Genomic DNA, 8,312 nt, shown 5'->3' with positions numbered 1-8,312 from the left:
GCAAAGACCCTATTTTTAAAAGACCCAATGTTTCATGCACTTCTATGTCTGACTTAGAATGTGATTTATTTCCCCATTTGCAGGAATTAGTACTGAAATTAATATTAATCAATGGCAAGGAAGGCCAGAACAGACGACGGCCCTGTGATGGATGGTCACAAGCTTTCCCCCGCTGTGAAGTATCTCTCCTTCAGAAATGACTATTCCCGTTCCTTTCATGTATTTGCCTTATCTGGAAGACTGATTATGAGCTCCTTAGGACAGCCCTTACTTTAAATTTGAGGGGCCAGAGAAGTTTAGCAATTTCTTCAAGTTCACACAGCTAGTTAGTGGCAGAGCTGGGCCTGAAATCTTGGACCATTTCCAAGGCCAGTGTTCTCTCTACTGTATCACACTGTGAAGCTTTTAATGTTGATCACTGTGAGTGCTTAATAAATACTAGATTTCTAACAGCAGCCTATTTGCTTCTGATTGCTGACTAGTTCACTTCACTTCATATTTATTTTAACTGAAAATCACCGCCTTCCGACGGCTAGTCTATTGTTTCTAGGAAATGAGTTGGTGGGAGAATTCCAGCCCTGTTGGACAGCAGAACCCATCACAACAAATCAATGTCAAAATTGGCACGTCAGGGTGAACACATACCATTTATTTAGTACCCCCAATGGAGTATCTCGAAGTGACTTGAAAACGTCTCATTAATCCCCACGACACCCCTGTGGGATAATAATAATATTATTGTAATGTTTAAGCATAGAACTGTGGCAAAGCCAGCAGCTTCTCCAAGCATGTGCAGAATTGCCTCCCTTTGCACTCTTCAGTATTAGAGCCTAAGCAGAACCATCAGGTTTGCAAACAGCAAGGGTAAATCTGGGTGTATGAGCTTTCTCTGTTGCTCTGGATATAGCTTGAGTTTCTTACCACAGTAGTTAGTACTAGAAATAGCTCACCAATGGTTTCCCAGGTGGTCAACAGCTCTGAAATTTACCCAGAAGTGTTTGAGAGTGGGATAAGGCAGGCCTAGAGATCACCACTGATTAATTACAGATGAATGAATGGAGAAAGACCACCTACCATGTGCAACGCATTGTTCTAGGTACTGTGGGAATATGAAGTTTGAACATAGACTTTACCTTCAATAGGCTTACAAGGAATTGGGAAGATAGGATACAAATCCACGAAAATCTTCACACCAGTATTAATAAGACCAGACAATAGTACCAGAAATGTCACAAGACACCCTGTGATTTATTTGGTCTATTCTAGCCAAGTTGGCTGCCTTACTGTGTCTCAATCATACCAAGCTAGTTCCTACCTCAGGATCTTTGTACTTGCTGTTCCCCCTGCCTGAAACAATCTTCCTCCAGATTTTCACATGGTTTTCTCCATCACTTTACATCTCCGTTTAAAATGCCACTTCGTCAGAGATGACTTCCCTGACCATCACCATCTGATTTCAAAGAGTTCCCCTCCCTCTTCTCCCTTGGTAACTTTCTAACCTCCTCCCTGCTTTATTTTTCCTTATTGGGTTTATTTACTTGAAGTTATATTTTATATTTATTCACTTATTTGTTTATTGACTGTCTCCTGCACTAAAAGATAAACTCCCCGATGGCAGGGTTTTGACTCTTTCAGTTCTGTGTCACCAAAATCCAGAACAGTACCTGGCACATAATAGATGCGTAATCAGTAGAGGGAGGAGAAGCTGCAGAGTGAACGCACAGGCTTATGAAGGTACAATGAGTGAACCCGTTTTACTGGTATTTTGGAGAGGTGTCTGTCCAGTTCTGGTTCTGTTTCATAGAACCAGTTGGGCTGTGTAGATATGCAAGGATCGTTTTTTAAAGTATCACTTCCTCCCTTTTTCTCTCCTTTCTCTTCTTCCCACCATCCTGGATGAGTCTACCCTGGACTCCAGAATTATATTCTAAACTGCCAACTTGGATAGCCTTTCTGCAGACACCCGAACTTAATATTTATAGCACGGAACTCATTATCTTTCTCTCCAAACATGCTTCTCTTCCTGTTTTTCTTATTTCGTGTTAGAATATGAAGTCATTCCTGAATGGCTCCTCTGCCCATCATATCTCGTTGGTCACAAAGGGCTTTCTAGTCTCCAAGTCCCTTTCATTTCTATCCTCACCTCCATTCTCACTGCCACTGCCCCAGTTCAGGATCATTTCATAACAGGCTCTCTGCCTTCAGTCTCGCTTTTATGTATTTTATCCTCTAGGATGTACCCGAGTTATTTTTGCAAAACATAGATTTCATCACATTGCTCTCTAGTGATAGTTGAACCCCAGCCCTGCCCTGTCCTTCTGGCAGCATCTTCTGTGTTCTTTCCACACCACTTGCTGGACCCTGGACATGCCACCCAATTGCCACTGCCAAGCCTTTGTTCATGCTAGCTGCTCATGGTCCAGCTCCTTCTACCGTTTCTCCCCCACTAGTGAATTCAATCCTCAGGGTCCAGCTTCGAGCTTATCTCTTTTGTCTTCATCCTCCCTGTTGGTAACGATGACCACTTCAAAGGAAATTCAATACAACTAATTACAAATGAATTCGTGAATTCACTTTTTCATCAGCGCTCTTATAGCATTCTGTTCAGAGCCCCATTAGAGGGCTTTACTGACCTATATTTGGTGTGTATAACCTGATCTCTAGTCCTACAAGAATGTGAACTCCGTAATACCAATACCTAACATACTGAGCAGGGAGTCGACGAGGCTAAGCACTTTACATGCAGTAACCCCCAACAGCCTGCTAGGTAGGCAATATTACTCCTGTGCTATTTCACACACGGAGAAAGTGAGTGCAGGAGGGGGAAAGTCACTCGTGTGAGATCATAGAGCTAGGAAATGGGAGAAGCAGGATTCAAACCCAAAAGTCCACATTCTCAAGCCCAACCTTCGTCCAACTCTGTTTGGACGGATCCTCTGTTTGGAGGATCAGAGGGATTGTCTCATTCATCTTTGTATTTCCAGTCTCCAATATTGTGCTGACATAGGAGATGCTTTCTGAACAGTATAACAGAAGAGAAATGATTATGAAGCATGAATACTTATTCACTAAAAAACTGATAGAGAGCCCATAATGAAGGTTTTAATCCCGTTCCTTAATACAACGGTTATAAATGGGCTCTCCTGTACTTGTACCATTTTTTAAGAAGTAAGGAAGATGCTAGTTACAGGGAGGAAGCTATTCCAGAACTAGACACAAACACAGGTCCTGACTGGGGTGAGGGTGGCTCCCTGGTATTGCTGTGTCCCCCAGAATGACCCAGCCATCTAAATCCCACATGGCAGGATGATTTTCGGTGGTGAGGGGGGGACCTATTCAGGGAAGAGAAGACTGGAATTCTGTCAGCAAGCATGCCAACCAAAGAGCTAGAAGTATTATGTGAGGGCAAGCATTTAACTAAGCCTGATGTTTCTTCTTCAGTCTCTGTGTATAAGAGAGTGCGATCAGACCCTGAAACACCTGAGTGGCTTTTTCTGGTTCTGGTTAATTTATTGAAAAATCAGGCATCGTCACACATCTAATCATAGATGGGATATGCAATTAGTGATGAGACAGGCAGTAAGGCTCCCTAGTATGTACCAATTATTTGTTTGCAGATGGGAATCTTTAACCTTTGTAGATACAACCTGAATGGTTTTAGAACACTGCCAAACATGTTCAATTTCTTTTAGCCAGATGTGCATTACAAATAATACTTCTCACCATGGTTTTCCTCGAAGTGGATTTGACCAAGAATGTTGGAAAATATCTAGACAATTCCTTTTATTTGTTTCCTCGTGTTCCATTTGTGAGGTGCTTTGTTGTGAGGCTGTGGGTGTGCCACAATAAAATTAATATCAAGAGCTAACAGGGATTATTTTAGTCACATGATGAAGTGTTGAACATAAATTGACATAAAATTGTAAAGCTTTAGCAGGCATTTATGGGAATCTATTGAGATACTATGAGGTCAAAGGTAAAAATTTGATTGAGGTTTTTTGCATTGCTATTCTGGTGAAAATCAAAACATAGTTTATTAATCTACAGATGTAGTGTTACAGGATTATTACTTTGTCATTAGGTTCTGCAATGATGTTGACAAAGCAATTCAAGAACATGTCTGTAGAACAGCATTACAATTTTATTCAATTTTCATTGCAATATTAATAATGTTAATGAAAGTGTATAAAGGCCCCAAATGATCCAATTAATACTGAGTATTATAATGACAAAAGAATATGAATGCTATTGTTTGGGGACTTCATCATACCTGTGCAATGGACTCCCTTTGAATTTAGGAACCCACCTGTAGGATGCCAGTCTCAACAGGCATGTGAACAGAACATTATGCCAAATGCTTTTATGTCAAAGATTAGCTTTCAGAAAAAGCCTACTATTTGAGCATGCTTATCCATTGTTATTTAAAACAAGCGAATGTTAAGATGTGCTGCCGTGTAGCAGAAAAGGTTCTGGGCTTGGACTCTAACTCTCTGAAGTTAAGGCGACCTTGACAAATCCATTTGACCTCTCTGTCTCAGTTTCTCCCCTGTGAAATGAAGAAAATAATAGCTAAGCCACGTACTATAAGAGTTAGATTATGTATGTGAAAATACTCAGTTCCTCACCTTGCATACAGAAGATGCTCAGTTGTTGTTTGTTCACTTTCCACGCAACATAAATGCAGAAAGAAAGGAGTGGGTAAGATGCACAAGGACTTTCATACTTCATTGCAAAAGGCCACATGCAATTTGAGTCCTTTATATATTGTATCTCAACAGGCCTCTCACTTCTGGTTTTAATTAACTTATGGTCCAAGAGCACCCACTCTTAGCAGGGCTTACCAAACTAGTCAGACAACAAAGGGCATCCTTTAGAATCAGAACTCTGGTATTTCCTGGTTACTAATACGATCATGTCAGTCTCTTCAACACTCAGTGCTTGGCAGCTTAGTAGGCACTCAAAACATATTTGTTGAAGTAAACTTTTTTAAGAAAAAGATTATCTAGTCTGACACATTCCTTTTATAGACAGAATAACTATGGTCATAAGTAACTTCTATGTAAAAGTCCAGCATTTAGTTAGTGATGGAGTCAGAATAGAATTTAACATTACTAATTTCCATCCAAATTCAATTAACTTTCATCCCTCCTTTTCTTCTTTTTTTCATTCTCTCATTTATTTAGTGACCCCCTTCCCTCCGTTCCTCCTTTCTTTTCTTTCCACAATACCCATACTTGTGATACAAGACAAGATGTGTGCCCTGCCTGCTCTTATCAGTGCCTGAGACATCCTGCCTAACCTGACTTCTCTGGACCCACCCTCAGTCCTGCCTGTGTCTACGTCTGCCACACTCTTTTTTTCATTTGCTGACATCTCTGTTTGTATCTCTGGTTACTTTCCCTTTCCTTTCAGCCTTTTTCAGTCCTACAAACTTTCCGCAGCTTCCTGACTTACCAGACCCCCCGCCCCTTATAAAGCAGGGGGTCTTACCTGGAACTCCTCTTCTTTGGCCCCTAAATTCTGGGGCAGAGCCTAAGATTCTGCCCTTTTGGTGACTCTACTGGTGCCCCCTGCTGGGGAGAGCATGCCAACCTCTGCCTTCAAACCTGCATTGGACCGTCTATACTTGACAAGATCAATGCTACGTGATTGTTGAGCCCCTTCCAACTGGGGCAGCACCCTCAACCGCACCAGCTTCATGGGACCTGGAGTAGGTCATAAACCCTAATTCTGATATGCTGATGTGAGCCCTGAGGGGTCTGCATGTCTACCAAGTTGGTGTCAGCCCATCTCCTGTCCTACTCACCCAGTTCTGACGACTTGAGTGCTGCCGAAGTTTCTTCTTGTTAAAACTGGACTACCTCCTTACCAGTACCTGCCAAGTTCCTTCTAGGGAGACTGGCCCTGCTCCCCGTGTCACCAAGACTACCTGAATCCTGCTCTCCAAGGGCCCCCCTCCTGAAACCACAGCCCCATTGCCTAGCCAATGTCAAACTGTCTGGATTTCCACTGTTACACCAGCTCCAGTGTGCACGTGACTGGGCGTGGTTCTTCATACTATGGATGTAGCTGATCCCCCTTCTTCTGCTACCATGTTGAAGAGATGCCCCTTTAGGTCAGATCCTAGCAGGATGACAGATTTTAGAGAGGAGCACAGAGTGTATCACTTTTATGCACCCAAGAGAATAAAACAGCAAAATCTGCAAGGAGAGATTCAATCCCCAAATGTCAACATCTAAGATGTAGGAACTGAATGTGCTGTGCTAATATATATTATTAATGGGAATAAGTGCCCCTTTTGTGTGGAAACCGGGCTGCATCACTTTGGGAGATAATGCATTGCTAAGTACTCGTGACACCCTACTGCACGGTTGATTTCTAAACAAATGAGATGAAACTTGATTACTCCTAATTATGAAGCACAAAGGATCTGAGCCCACCTCAGCAAGAAGAATGGAATCAAAGGTGCCAACTAAAGAGAATATTCCGGATGCTCACATTCAAATATGTGACTGGAGAGTGTTTTAAGTGCATCTGAGAACTTTAGTGCTTCGTGAGTGGCCCAGCTACATTATCCTGTATATTGAGCGAACAGCTCTTACTTTTTATAATGAATGCTGTGTGCCTAAGTCAGAGGAAAAGCTGAGGATGATTAGAATACTGGAATATTCCTTTTTTGGCATTTGTTACAGAATCCAGATTGACTTTGGAGGGGTCAAAAAACCCCACAAAAAACCTTAACTCTATGCCACATAAAATATATTGTAAATGGGATCTCCTGAGTTTATTCTCCTAAGATAAGATGGTAACAGAAAATTGATGGCAAGACCAAGAAACATGGGACACTCAGTTTGCCGGGTTTTCTTAATTCACCTGGTGAATGACCTCTTGGTTCAATAAAGGAACGTGTTTAGCAAACTCCAAAATAGGTTGGTTTTATAATCTCTCCATTTAGATTACAGAATCAAGGGCCACATTATCCTTGTCATCTTCCTCGGCGCCTGGCATGGTACCTTTCTGTGTAGTAGGCTTCCACAGACACTAAAAGAATGTTTAATGAATTTTCATTTCCTATATTGACCAAAGAAGCCAGCTCACTGATAATTTTTGGCATAATTTTTTGATGCCTGAATGCAGCCTTGGTCATAGTCTGCAAACACTTATGTAATTACTTACCATTTGAACATATTTATACTTTGCATTATGTCCCCCATCTATAAAATCTCTAAGGCAGAGTGTGAAGTGCAAGATTAATGCTTCTTTTGTGCCCAAATTTAACCCTCGGGAGAATAAAGTAATGGATTTCAAGCTGCATATTTCAATATGACAATAACATAAAGACAGATTCATATGTGTTTTTAATGATTTTCCCTATGGCTTTATCCCCACCCACCCTTCTTCGAGGCCTCACAGCAATTTTAGTAAGATATTTACTAATTTAAATGTCCCTTACACAGAGTATAGAATTTGCATAAATGCAACAAAATCCGTAACACTCCTGTATAATAGAGGGCAGGGAAAAGCAGGGCCCTTTCTGCTCTGGGGCTAGAATATAAAGCAGTTTCAGTTGCTAAGACAGATTAATTCTTTAGAGTCAGAAAACAGCCTCTAATTTCCGTCAGCCCGATTTCTGCCAAATCACCAGGAAGATAAATGCATCATTCTGCGAGGACAGAAGACATATTGGAAATCAGGTAACTTAATTTCAAATATGAAATATGTCTAATTGATTTGCAATACTGTCCCTGGTGTACTGCCCATTGAGGACGTGCTACTCAGGCGTTTCTGGACCTCTGACACCGGCTAAAACAACATCAGCTGCCACTCCTGCTTTCGAGACAAGAAGACAGAAAAAGCACGGAGGACAGTGATGCATGACCAGTAACTCCAGCTGGCTGTTGCACCTTATCAAACAGAGACTAGTACTAGCACAAAAACATTAGTATGAGGCCAATTTCATTTCCAGCTACACCATCAAACAGCACATGTGAAATCGCCCGGCTCTTAATGGGAACCTTCATATCCGGTTAAGAACAGAATTTAGATTAGGATGTGAGCTGTCTAAAGAAGCTGGCTCTGGCAGGAGACAAATGTGTCCTTTAGCCTGTCTTTATCCGGCTTATGAAATAATATTACCAAATAGTGATTACTTTTCTTTTTGTGGTTTGACTTTAGTCATTCCCCCCCCCCCTTAGAAATGCATTCAACTAAAGGAATGGAACTTCAATTAATATTATAATAATCCTCATTGTTGATAGTGGTTTTTAAGCTCATGGCCATCAAATTTCTGCATGATGTTTTAAAAGATGCTC

Source organism: Rhinolophus hipposideros, assembly GCF_964194185.1.
Source record: "Rhinolophus hipposideros genome assembly, chromosome: 19".
In the NCBI taxonomy this organism is placed as follows: Eukaryota; Metazoa; Chordata; class Mammalia; order Chiroptera; family Rhinolophidae; genus Rhinolophus; species Rhinolophus hipposideros.
Note: the sequence above shows the minus strand (reverse complement) of the source record.